Here is a 13533-nt window from a genome sequence, read left to right as displayed (position 1 = left end):
GCAGTGCAAATGACGTGTAGCACATTGTAGTATTTGTAGGCCAGGGAGGTGTGACAGACAGCACAGATTTGAAGGAATGCACCATACTGTTTTAGAAATTACAAAAATAATAAGTCAGCTGGGAGGAGGCAGCTGGAGCAAGGCAGAATGGGCGCATCCTACTTCTCTGTTGCAGAGAGCTGCTCTGAAGCACAGCAGGAGACAAGCTGTCAGGTGTACCTTAGGTGCTTGAGAGATGCGCCCCATTACAGGGTTAGTATGAAAAGCAAAAAAGCTTTTGGCACTTTTACAAGAGATAGAGGGGGGAAAAGTTGCCACTACTATTCAGAAATGCTGAAAAAAATAAGTTTTGTGGATGTTTCCTGCTGAGAAACACAAAGGAAAGTGTTGGATAACAATCTGATGCTAATATGTAGCAGTATAGGTTATAGTTTTTCTACTGTAAATCCAGTCCTCTTTCATCAGGTTTACTCTCCCGACCTTCTTTTATTATGAACTTTTCAAACCCTACCTAAGATGAGACTCTGATGAGGGGCACTTCCAGAACTTTGTTCCTAGACATATTTTTTTATTATTTTCTTTTGAAATTTATACCTCTGTGTCCTTTAGCTTAAAGCCCTCTTTGGATTGTTTATTTTGCCTGGTAAATGACCAGACAGGGATACTATCTTTCTTGTACTTGTCTTGCTACGGTAAAAGGTGAGGTGGTTTGTTCTTGTTTCAGCAGGACATCATCTTGATAATCTTGAAGTCTATTCATTGGCTTGTTTAGGTTGAAAGGACTCTTTCTGGAATGTGGTTGGCATTATACATAGTACTTCAAAGGAGAAGCTCTCATAGGGGTCTTTAACAGGGGACATAATCTTCCTTGGCTCGTCTGAGGATACATCACCTGATGGATTTACTCTTTTCATGGCTGATGATTTGTACACGTCCCATATTCTACAAGTATGCTTCTCCCTACGTAGCTCCTCAAGCTGACAACCTCATAGTTTATAACAGAAAGTCTTATTACTTCCGAAGCTTCTGACCTTGCACACTGCTATTAAATTCCATCCCACTTCTATTACCCCTCCAGATAATCCAGCTCCTGCTGTGTGAGCCCACAATCCTCTTTCTTTTGACAAGGCTTCTAGACATTTAGGTCTCCAGAAATTTATTTGTTTGCTTTTATATTTTTGTGCCAATGTCATTAATACTAGCGTTAAGTGAGATTGGTCCCAACACCAACCTTCAAGGCTTTTCATTATTAAGCTGCTTGAAGTTTAACAATTTCCCTCCTGCTTCAGGCGATATGTGCCTTTAACAGGCTGTAGCTAAGAAGCAGAAGGGAAGTGTGCCCCAACCCCCTTTCCATGGATGCCTTTGGGGCGCAGGGTAGTCTGCCTTTTCCGTGAGCAGCACTGGGGAAGCTGGTAGAGGAGAGGCTGGTGGAGCAGAACTGACATGCACACATGGTGAGCATTACCTTTGCAGCCAGGCTGCTGCCGGGAGAAGCAGAGAAACAGAGCCAGCCTTTTGGGATGGCAGACAGAGATGTATCAAAGAGCATCAAGAAAGTCCTTGTAAAATTTGCTTTGATCCAGGAAATGAGTAGATACCAGTCACCAAGAGCCCACCTGGAGAAAAGGACCTGTCCTGGAAGGGCCTGGACGTTCAGGGAGAAATTTCTTTGCAGCCCCCTTGCTCTTTCACTCTTTCATCCAGCAGAGCTGAGAGTCATGTTTGTTCTGCTTATAGCATTTACTGCTCTAGCTGGTGTTCAAACAAAGCTGACTTTCTGAGATGTTGGTGTACTCGCTTTAAGCAATAGATCTTGGCACTTCCTCCTAAAACCCCATGTTGGTTTCAGGTCTGCTACAGTTAGGAAAGAATTAAAAACTTAAAAGAGAAAGTAGAAGCTTGAGCAATAGCCTCCTTTTCACCAGTCAGTGCAATGTAAGGCTTTGAACCAAATCGAACTAAAGGTATTTTAACAACACAGTACCTACATGGCCTTGCAGCACCAAATGTGCTAGTTTAGTGGGTTGGATTTGTTAATTTGCAGGTGATTGCACACATTTTGTCTTTTGGAAGAAATAAATTGCTCAGGATAGCAGTACCCAGTGGCGACATTACTTTCTGACTTAGTGTCAGTGGTCAGAAATGATGCAGAGAGACAGTATGTTAAACACCACCTTTTGTGGGCAATAATTATTACAAGAAAAGCGTATTTTCAATTGCTACAATACTCCTGAACATGTCAAAGGAGGCCCTATGCTGATGCCTATTCTGATATTTACCACTTTGCATGTTCACAGCCTTGTACAAATACTAATGAACCAGTGTAAACAGTCATTTTTATAATACGGCTTAATATAATAAGGCATTGTGAACCTTACTTTGCCCTCTGTGTGCTCAAGGGATTGTAATTTGTACCCTTTTGCATGCACAATTAAGGCTATACCTGTCATCTGCTCTCTCCCATTACTCTTCTTCTTCCTATTTTTCTACCCTCTCCCATTCCTGTTTCCACCAAAGGGGAGAACAGCTTTGTTTTCAAACAGGGTTCCAAATCATCTTGGTGATAATTTAGCGTCCTCTGTGCTCTATCATTGCAAGTCTCTTTCCTGGGGGTTGATTTCCTCACATCTGGAACTACTGCTCTCATTACACTACCAGGAATAAAAGCCCACCTGCGTTTCAAAATTGAATGTCTGCTGCACTGTCTGACACAGTTGTCAGCAAGAAAACACTGCCTACCTTGTGCTTGTCCTTTTGCTTCAAGTTAGATGTATGTACCTCTGGTAGCATGGTTTCAAGTACCTGTATTTCAGGTATTAAGAAGAGTGTGCTCTCAGGACTTGCAAGAGCCAGGAGTAAGTGGAATTATCAGAGTAGAATGAAGTCAAATAAGATACTGAAGGGCTCTAGTCATTTTAGGATTACAGCAGAGAGCATAATATGAGGGCCAGCTCTCACAGTTGTTGAAAATGTACTTACAGAGAGCTGAGAATAGAAGATGCCAGCAGACGTTTTGCGTGCTACTAATGGGGACTCCCACAGCATCAGTTACAGGCTGAAGTAATCTTTATTTGGGGTATCTCTGTATGACACCCACCTGCACTCAGGGCCTAGCCTTTGTAGCCGAACTGGCCTCATCCTGGGAAACCAGAGGGTTTATTGACTCCATAGCAAGACCTTTGTCTTCAGGGATGGTCAGCTTCCTGGACTGAAAGGTTAAGGTGAAAAGTGTGTGTAGGCGTTAATTTTATTATAGTGTTGGTGGACTGCAGAATTCCACACTAGCTGAGATGTGGTGACTTGAGAAGATATAATTCAAGTCCCTATCCTTCAGTTTGTTGAGGGGAGTCGTGCACCTGACAGCTGAATAGAGCTAAGCATTAGCAGCTTAAAGGTGTAGATCCTCAATGCTTCTGAAGAGCAATTATTTACACTATTCAGTACAGGTGTCTGGCTTTTAACCTCACCATTCCTTATTATTCAGCAAGCACCTGTGTTCATACATTGCATTTGCAATACTGCAAAATGAATATGTAATTTTATATTCTTTAAATATGAATCTGTGATTCACAGCCACACAATGGCATCCATAGCAGCCATGCCATATTACTTGATGGATATATATTCGAGAATGATGGTTGAACCCAATTATTGCCGTATATAAGAGGTTTCTTTACTTAACAGCCCATGTGCCAACAGAGGATTCTTCACTTTTAGAGTGGACTTAGGCATGCCAGAATGATGTCTGGGAAGAACCTCTTTGTAATGCTACTTAAATTAAATGAGATCTGTAATATATTTTGTGTTCCAGCTTTGAAAGTGTAAACTTTAAGGAATGTCATTCATTCTGATAACTATAGTGATGATGTCAAGAGCTAAATAGAGGGACAGATTAGAATTCCATAGGTCAGTCATGCAAAACCTGTGGAAAAAAAAATTAATTCTTGTCCTCCTTGGGAATAAAGGTGAGAAACTCTAGATCTACATGGATGAATAACCACCTCCAAAGCAGACCTTAAGAAGTAGACAGAAAGCCTACAGCAGATGAAAACCACAGCTTTGATGTCACAGTCAGAAAAGACAAGGATAAAATGAAATTACCATACTGGTTTAAATCTTGCAAAGTGTAAAGAGTACCTTCTGTATAGTCATAACATCAGTTCATCAGTCAGAAGAAACTGGCTGATTAAGTCACTAGGATAAAAAAAACCCTATAATAACTTGGGGACCTCAGGAGGGGTTTTCTAGTACAACTCCCTGTTCCAAGCAGGTCTAATTAATTAGATCAGGTTGCTCAGGGCTGTGTCCAGTCAAGTCTTGAATATCTCCAAGGTCAGAGATCTACAACTGCTCTGGGTGAACCTTTTCAGTATTTGGCCTCCTTGTAACAACAGCAACAAAAATCCTTATATCTAATTTGAATTTCTCACTAACTTGTGTCTGTTGCATCTTATCATAGTGCTGTACAACTCTGAGTCTGGCTCTGGCTTCTCTGTATCTTCTAGTCACGTAGCTCAGTAAAGGAAATGAGAGAAATCTGTATTGCAGTGGCTGGGGACAGATAACAAGAACCATTTATGGAGTGAGAGTGACCAGTCCTAGTGATTTTCACCAGTCTGGAACTGTGACTGATCAGTATGTGCCATACCATGAGCCACCGACACCAACTACTAGTGAGATGCTGCCAAAAACTAAACAAAACCCAAATGCATTCTTGAAATTTATCAGCTCAGGAACTTCCAGAGATGGTTGATAATGCAGCTCAAGTCCTGATAGAGATGGATGAAATCAGAATGAAGCAGGTACAATAAAAATAATTGATTGTGGGGAATAGGGAGGAGTAAGATGTTTTGATTTGTTCAGACAAGTCAAATGAAGACTTTGAAAAGCATCTTAGCTGCTCTCTGCGAGTTCATTAGCACTAAGTATAAATGGGAAGGGAAAGATGAGGACTGTTAATTAGAAAAGGCTTTAAACACGAAAGCAGTGAGATCTTGGGGTAGCCTTCAGAAAAAGCGTTTCTAAAACATATATGAGACAGAAACAAAACTAAACTGACTGATGTGGAAGCCTGGGAGTAGCCTTTTGCTGAATTTGCCATTTCTTTTCTCAGGGTAGACATTGTGTTCAGGAGAAAGTTGCCAGGCATTTCAGTACTTATGGTATCATTTTGGTTGCTCCTGGCATGCCTTTTTGTTTCCCAAGCATGTTGACAGGATGATCAGTGTGTGTGCAGCTCACTTGGCAAGCCCCCGGTGCCTGCATTTTGTGCACATGTGGCAAGACTTGACACATACAGAAAGGTCGGATTTACTCTGTGTATGTGTAAACCCCCAGTGCAGTGAGCCTGTCCAGGGGCTTTGATGATTTGTGAGCTGACTGGGCATGAGCTTTGTATGTGCATTTCTGCTGAGGAAGTCCAAGATAAAAATACATCAGCCCATAGGAAAAAACACTGGTGAAAGAGTGCTGTGTAGCTTTTATTATTGTGCATTAAACTTAGATGTAGTCAAGTAGTCAGTTACAGCATATATGGGGGTGTTTGTGAAGCAGCAATACAATATCCTATCACAGAAATAACATATACCTATTACAGAAATATATACTACAACAGAATTTAATCTTAAAGTATTTATATTTGTTGCCCAAAGGAGACATGGGTGGGAAAAATCAGCTTATGGGATATCTTCTGGGCTCAAAGGAGAGTGTGCTAGTTTTAATAAGAGATTTGTGGTAAAGCCCAAATGTTGCAGATTTCTGTTGGAATTACTGTAGAAGACAGTGGGAATTTTGAACTCGCTGTCAGATGTTTGTGTTATAAGCTAGCCGTTCAATGAATTAAAAGCTTCAAAAAGCACACCAAGAAGAAAACCTACAATCTCTGTGTTGTTTTCTCCTCTTTCTAAATCAAATAAAAATATAACTTTTGCTGATTTCCTGAGGTTGGCAAAGGCTTTTCAACAGCTCTCTATAAATCATTAAGAGTATTATGTTTCTGTTTCCTGGAGGGAAATGTGAATGATAGGATTCAAGCAAGTCATTTAAGTGATCCTCATGGGCATGGCATCAGATTGCACTGTTGGTGCCTTTTTTATTGTCACTGTATGAAGGCAGCAACTGTTGCATAAATGAAATTTTTGGATTAAGAGGTCCATGAGGACAAATCCTGGCCATGTTTGTGTGGCCAGCTTGAAGCAGAACTTGTCCAGTATGCAAGACGGAAAAGCAGGACACAATGTTCTATGAAGAGGCAGGTCTGGGAAGGTTGTGATGCCAAGTCAGGCTTATTTTATTGCTTGTGTTCAATAGAAAAAGATGCAGAACTGCCAGTCAGTTCTGTGGGAAAAGAAACAAAGACAAAAAGACAAGCAAGATTTGAAGCATCTTGGTTCTTCTTTAGAACAGTGCAACATGTGGCAGAGTTACTTCCAAACAGTACGTAAGGAATGGCCCTGTGCAAACACTGGAACTGGGTCTCCTGGGAAATTACAGTTGTTTCCAGATTTCACTTTCATAGAAGAAACTTTTCTGAGCAGGTTTTCCTTCCAACTGGTTTGCGAGTTCAAATTTTTCCAGTTTCCTCAAGACTCAGCAGCGTGCTTATCACTCACTGTGGCAAGGACTTCAGACCTGTGAACCTGTGCAACCCAGAGCCACCACCAGCACTTGCTGGCACCTTTCTTGGGCTTCCCCAGTGATGTAGTCATTCAGGAGAGGGAATTGGCATAGTGTTGTGCCCCTGGAGCCACAGCAGTGCAAGGCCTCAGGAAGCTGTTTGTCCAAGGTTGGTGTTGGAGGCAAAGTTTGTCCCAGAGCAGCAGGGCTGAGCTCCTCAGGGCACTTTCTGTTTCTCATGGTAAAACGTGTTCCTGAATACTAATTAACTTTTACAAGGATTTTAATGTCTGCTGAGGGACATAGCTTGAGGGGAGAAAAACTGATGACGGTAAGAGTCTCAACTGAGTACAAAGGCCACATGTTTAGCATGTATTAATTTCAAAAGAGTACAAAGGCTGCATTTTTTAGCAAAACATTTGGCTTGCTTTACATTAAATGTGCCCTCAAGTTCCATATTTATTTTTAATATATTACTTCTACTGTTTCTTTTCCTCTACAGTGTTTTTTCCCTTGCTGAATAGCATCCGCTCATCTTTCCTTGTCCCAAACAGAGCTGTCAGTCTTAAAGATTAAATTGGCATCACCCATTCCCCAGTCCCAGCTGTCCTTGGCTGCCTTTAGCTTCCTATCAGTGCGATCAAAATATAGTGCACTTGTACCCATATCTTTTAAAATCTATACTGGTTTTGTTTCTTTTAGGTAGTACCCAGTCTATCACAGTGGTCAAAATTGTTTCTGGCATCCATGGAGATAATTATAGTGTGTCATAATATTGTGAATAGCATATTACATTAATCTCCTTACATCACCAGGGGAATTCTAGACATGCAAAAATAACTGACTTATAGTCAGAAATCTAAAGATTGATGTTCTATACTTTTTTAGCATGATTGATTAACAAACTTGGCTCAAAATGGGAACAAGCCTATGAGCCTTTTCTGCTTTATTTTGGCTGCATGAGACCTGTTTTGAATTTTGAGCTGAAATGAAATGCATTTAACAAGAATTCTGCCATGATCAATGGCAAGGCTATTGGGGGGAACACCTTGCCATTTTTAAGGCTGTACTGCTGCTTCAATTTTCATCCGAGTGATTTTATTTTTCCCCCTAAATACACCTTTTGGCTTTGACAGGTTTTATTGTTCAAACTTTTATTCTGTTTTAAATCTTCAAAACAAAAGACATCATTGCCATGGTGGAGCAGAAGACATGATATTTCTAGATGGCCTACTTGTCAGTCTCTGCTATGGAAGCTGCCAGGACCCCAATGTGAATGCTAACTGGGTTATGAATTTAGGATTTGGACATTGTTTATATGTTGTAAAAATGTGAATTTGGTATGCATGTGGACTGTAGCCATATTAACATTTTTTTTGCATCTTTCTATGCACTTTTTGATTTCAGGGATAAGTAGCATCATATTTGGTATATCAGTGCCAAAGATGCTGCATGCCAAAGAACATTAAGAAGGACAATTATCTTCAAATTTTGGGTTTAAATAAACAACTTGTAACTCCATTAACCTTGGTCCTTTCTATCTCTAAGTACCACAATAATAGCGTCCACTGTAAAAAGATGCACTATCTGACTATAGTGCATATTTAGAATTGTTTAATTATAATATTGCACCAAGGGAACATTGGTTGTCCCTTTATTTAAGTCTTTTTTCTGATTTCTATGTCAAAGAAGGCTAAACTCAGAAATTTATCTAATTTTATGAGAATGCACTCCCAAGAGAGGAAGTTGAACTAGATGATGTCCAGAGGTTCCTTCCAACCAACATTTCTGTTATTGTTTGATTAAAGGCACTGCCGTTAACGACTTACGACCTTACACATTTGTGACCTTTGGTAGAAACAAATACAGTAATGGATGATACATTTGTAGTTTTCAGAAAGGAAGAGGTTGTGAAAGAAAAATGAGGCAGAGACATACTCTTACTGAGCTCTTAGTGGGCCTGTACAATGCCTTAATGAAGTTTGCTAATGAATTATTTAAGTTGTGAAATTGTGTGTAATATGAATGATATTGGTTCGTGGCTCCTGTGAAGTTAGTCTGGAAAAGGAACATGCTGGAGATTCTACCTTGTAAGAAATGTGTCCTGTGTTACAGAGGCTTATCTTAGGTGATACAGAAGCAATTCTGAGTTTCAGAGCAAACGAGTGCAAGACCTTTGTCTCAGCAGTCTCACCATCATCTTGGGACAGTGAAGTTCAGATGCTTTTTGCTGACATTGAACTTTGCACAGCTCATCACACAGTTCAATCTGGAGTTTGTAACTTATATCTCTTTTTGACTAAATCCTTGGTTCACTCCATTCTTCCATCTAACTCTGGTGTTAAAAAAAAAGGAACGATTAACCACCAAGCCACCTAAATAGTATCTACTGTCCTATGCAGTTCATAGTGCCCTTAAGTAACTCCCTGTTCGTTTTGTTTGTTTTACAGGTAAGTAGCACTTAGCACCTGTTAGTCAACAATTTATGGTAAGTGTATTTTGTCCTAAGCAAAAGCAAACTTAAACTAATGTTTTGCTCTTTAAAGGAAATATACAAACTAGGGAGTTAGTCATAGAACAAAATTTGTTTCAGATGGGAGCCTGTGCCCAGAATCTTTGCAGATGTTATGGGTTTACAGGGTTTTTCTCCTCAAAGTATTATTCATCTGTTGCAGAAAGAAATAAACATAAATACTCAAGGCAATATTTCAAGGAAGTTGAGCAAACAGTGTTTACTTTAAACAAAATGAGCAAGTAAGGGTTTCTTTTTTACTCTCAACTCTTTTTAGCTATAGTAATATTGGAAGTTATTTGCAATTAAATGAAAATCTTGCCCAAAAGCAGTACATAAACCTTGGTGTCCCTTTAAATTTTTTTTGCTACAGGATATTTCTTAGACTCCTGCTTATCCTGTGTTTGGCTTTATAAGAATACTATTAACACTTAGTGCTTATCTCTTTAGTCTAACAGATAGATCTCAATATGCTTCCTAAAAGATTCCAGTGTCATGATCCTTGTTGTTCAGCTGGGGAAGGAGTATGGTGAAAAAATGTGTCTTGGGTCCCTGTCAGGGCTCTGACAGGGTTCAGCATCCTTTGTGGGTACACAGCTGTTCTAAAATAAATCTGATTTTTCTAATGTACATCAGTCATCTCATTTGTTTAAAGTATTAATATAGTACTTAGTTGCTGTTTATGCAAACTTTAGAATTTCATTGATCATTTTTAACCTTTTTTTTTCTTTCTGGCCTCTTCAGAGGCAGTTGTTATAATGCTGATATACTGTGAAAGGTGTTAACAGATTTCCATGGCACTGTTTGGAATTCGCTAAGTGTGCATGGTACATTTTTATTGTGGTAAGACCGACTCTCAGTATTTTACACAGATGCTGTTTGAGCATTTAATCTTCTTGGAAAGTCACTGTGGTTTTCCTCCTCGTAGTTTTAACTTTGTGTAAGATTTGTTGTTATTACTAGACTGCACGCAGTTCTTACTTTGGGTTGTTGTTTTGTGTTTTGGGTGTTTGTTTTTTTTCCTAACATTTTCTCCTTTTTTCTTTTCATAGGTTCCATTTTTTGTCCTGGAGCATTTTTATTTTGCATTCATATTGTTCTCTGATCATACAACTCAGTCATCCTTAGTCACAGAGGCTTTTTCTTTCATCCTTACCTCACCTTTACAACACCTGTAAGTTTGTGATCTGGTCTATGTTTATTTTGAAGTGTAGTCATTCAAATGTGTTTATTATACCAGTGACTTAATTAGCTGGGTTTTTTTTACTGTATTTTCTCATTTTCCTATGGTATCTTCTCCAGAGGCTTACTTGCGCTACGGCTTTTTGTCATCTTTTGTAAAATGTCTTGCCAGAGGCTTATTGCTCTATGTCAACCATAGTTTTCTCCCCAGAGATTTTTCCAATACATATTTGTGTATGCACATGCAAAAGTGAGGTAGGTGTGATGTCACATTTAAACACAGACTGACAGAGAAATAATACGTATCTGTTAAAACTGTCTAGACTCAAATCTGGACATGGAGTTCTGTGCAGAGGCCAACTCTGAGTTCCTTCTTCCCTTTGAGATGCCATTATCACCTTGCATCCCTGTTTTATCTGTTGTGTTAGTTGGTACTGAGTTGGCTACATTGCCATGTTCCCATAATTTAATTTTTTGAAGGCAGGTTACAGGACTGGTATGGTAAAGTAAGAAGGGTAAAATGCTTTTTGTTCATGTTTTCATTTGGTCTGTTTGTGAGGGGTGAGGACTTAAAGATTTTCTGGGTGGAGATTCAGCTCATGGTCCAGCTGCAGGGAAGTGTTTCAAGGGGTGATTTCCTAGCTCTAGTGCCTCCTGTTACACCTGGAATTAACTGAATCTAGATGGACCAGCTGACCATGCTTTGACTATCCCAGTAGAAAGCACAAGTAAGTAGTCTTGTTGGCTGAAAAGATTACCTCTGAATAGCAGAGGTAAAAAAAAACCACCCTAACCCTGGTGCTCATTGATTCAGACATATTTTTTAATACTTTTTACATAACTTATTTTCAATATGTTTTCCTAAGATTAAACATATTTCCTAATGTATTTTCCACCTTCCAGCAGAAACAGTATATCATAAATGCAAATCATACTGCAAAAACACACCTTGGGATGTTTAGGTCTCAGAAATTTGTAGCATGCAGCTCTGCATATTGTTTCTGAGGCAATGTTTTCAGAAAGGTTGCAGAAATATGGAGACTTAACAGTTGTTCAGTTAAAATTCTGTTCCATGAATACTTTGGAAATAGTAGTATGGGAGACTTCTGAATATAATAAGCAGAAAAAAATAAAGGGTGAAAGAATTATCCTTATAAAAAGATGCTCATTGTGCCTCTATAATTACAATGAGTTTTATAGTTAAAGGACTAACACATATCACGGTAATGTATGAAAAGTATGATGCATCTTTTCAAAAGAGTATCCCTTATTCTTGAAGTACTGAATACATTTTGTGCAATCTTTCCAACAGACTAAGATAACATTAATGTTTTAAAATTTCCTTGTATGCAAGAAATTTCTTATATCTTAAACTATGTTTATTGTTATTTTGCAAATTATCTAAGCCAAGGCAATGCCTTACATGCATGAAGGTTCCTAGAAAAGTGTACACCTCTAGTTTATAAAAGTATTTCTAGAGGTAATTTTTTTGACACCCCCCCCTTCTTTCCTCTGAGAGTTTCAGTGCTGAACCTGTTGAAAATAAGTTACTTCTTCTAAAAAACTAATGAATTTTTTTCCTCTCTAAAAGTGTTTTTTATCCCCTGATTTGGATGAGCCTGTTAATTAAAGATTGCCTTAACAGGAAGGTCACCCTCTGTTAATCTGTTGGCTGTGGTTTGGGATGAGCACTGCTATGCACCTTCCTCAGACAGGCATCTTGACTCCATGACAGTGTGGGAGAGGAAAGTCTGTCCTTGTTCCTACTGGCAGCAAGAAGAAGCCACAATCACTTGTCCTTTCACTGTAAAATTTCATGCATTGTTTATCTTTGCTGTTTTTCCTTTGGTACCTGTTTTTCTGTTGTACTCTTTATTCTGAAACAATACAAATTCTGGGCAGAAATTAGGCTTTACATTTTTCTAAGAGCAAGATATGTAAAATACTGAACATCAATGGAAATAATGGTCCTGTTTCCTTTGTCTCAGCAGTTGTATAGCACCTTCCTTTTACAGGTAGTCAAGATTAGATCTCCTTTTGGCTTTAGATGGCAGGGATTTACTCTCATATAACACCAAAAACCAGAAGCAGGTTGTTTCAATAGAAGTAATTACACTGGATTCAGTGCATCCCATTTCATGGCTTATCTAAGTAAAGCAGCCAGATTATGTATTTATTAAAATAATAATAAAATATCAGTTCATCTCTGCGTAGCTCCATTTTAACATGCAACTGTCACATTCACTGTTTTATAACTCTTTCACTCCTGTAGTTTAAATCAGTGAAGGAAAGAATTGAAGGAAAGAATATAAAACAGTGGCCAAGAGATGTATCTGCACCTTTCTGTTCTCAATGAATTCTGTGGTACATTTATGCCTTGTAGTTCTTCCCAAAATTTTTTGTTAGCTGCCTTGTTGTGAGGTGAAAGTTCAGGTGCTGTCTTGGAAGCATGAAAGGTGTGCTCTCACTTTCACTAATCTGTCTAAAAAGCTTGGGAAAAGGAATGAGAGCAAAAGGGATATTTAATATAGTAGAGGACAAGGCACTGGTTTCTTCCACCCAAAAATTTAAAATCCCACTTTCATACCAGAGGATAATTATTTGGGAGTTTGTTCTTGTAAAAAATGGAAGGAACTGATGGTACATTTTGTAGTTCCATAGTTACTGAAATGTAACAATTTAGTTGTTTCTTACTATTTCCTTTAGCATCCTTTAAAGCAAAACCAGCTTTAACTTGATTAAACGTTAAAACTTGTGTCAAGCAGAAGTATATTGATTGATTTCCCAAGAGTGGAAGGGTCTCAATCTGATATTGTTTAAGTATCCATTTATCAGGTTTGAGGAGTGTACACCATTTATAGAACAGCTCAAGTAGCAATTTCTCTGTACTTTTTGTCAGTGTGCCTCAGGAGGGAGATCTTAGAGGCTTTATCTGAGGGTATGAGAAGATGTCCCTCTTTTGTGACTTTCACGTTTTTTTCCTGTCTGCAGGCCCTTTTCACAATGGTGCAAATTAATGCTAACTGCAGTCATAACTTTGATGTTGCGTACTTTTCTACAGGCTGGGTTGATACTGCCAAGATAATGTCACTGAGCAATCAGGTGCTGCTGAATTATTATGGTAATCAAAATGGTTTGTTGGGCCAAATTCATCCTGATAGCTTATGGAGGAATTTCTGCTCCGTGTTGTAAAATTTTTGAAGTTTTATTTTTTAATGTGT

General features: G+C 38.8%; 1 protein-coding gene across 3 annotated transcripts in view; it reads left to right on the top strand.

Moving 5' to 3' along the window:
• Positions 1-13533, top strand: part of SMYD3 (SET and MYND domain containing 3) — a 396189-nt gene that overhangs the window by 190281 nt on the left and 192375 nt on the right. The window contains exon 1 of one of the 3 annotated variants that reach the window (XM_061365803.1): positions 10181-10304. The exons of the other annotated variants lie outside the window; for them this stretch is intronic. The gene's annotated coding sequence lies outside the window, so the exon portion shown is untranslated. Of the gene's footprint in view, positions 1-10180; positions 10305-13533 lie in introns of those variants that run through there. 3 annotated transcript variants of the gene reach the window in all.

The sequence above is a fragment of the Neopsephotus bourkii genome, unplaced genomic scaffold, assembly GCF_033783945.1.
Source record: "Neopsephotus bourkii isolate Nb327-2 ecotype Australia unplaced genomic scaffold, CSIRO-AGI_Nbou_v1 NB_1292, whole genome shotgun sequence".
NCBI lineage: Eukaryota > Metazoa > Chordata > Aves > Psittaciformes > Psittacidae > Neopsephotus > Neopsephotus bourkii.
This window is presented reverse-complemented; position numbering and strand designations above follow the sequence as displayed.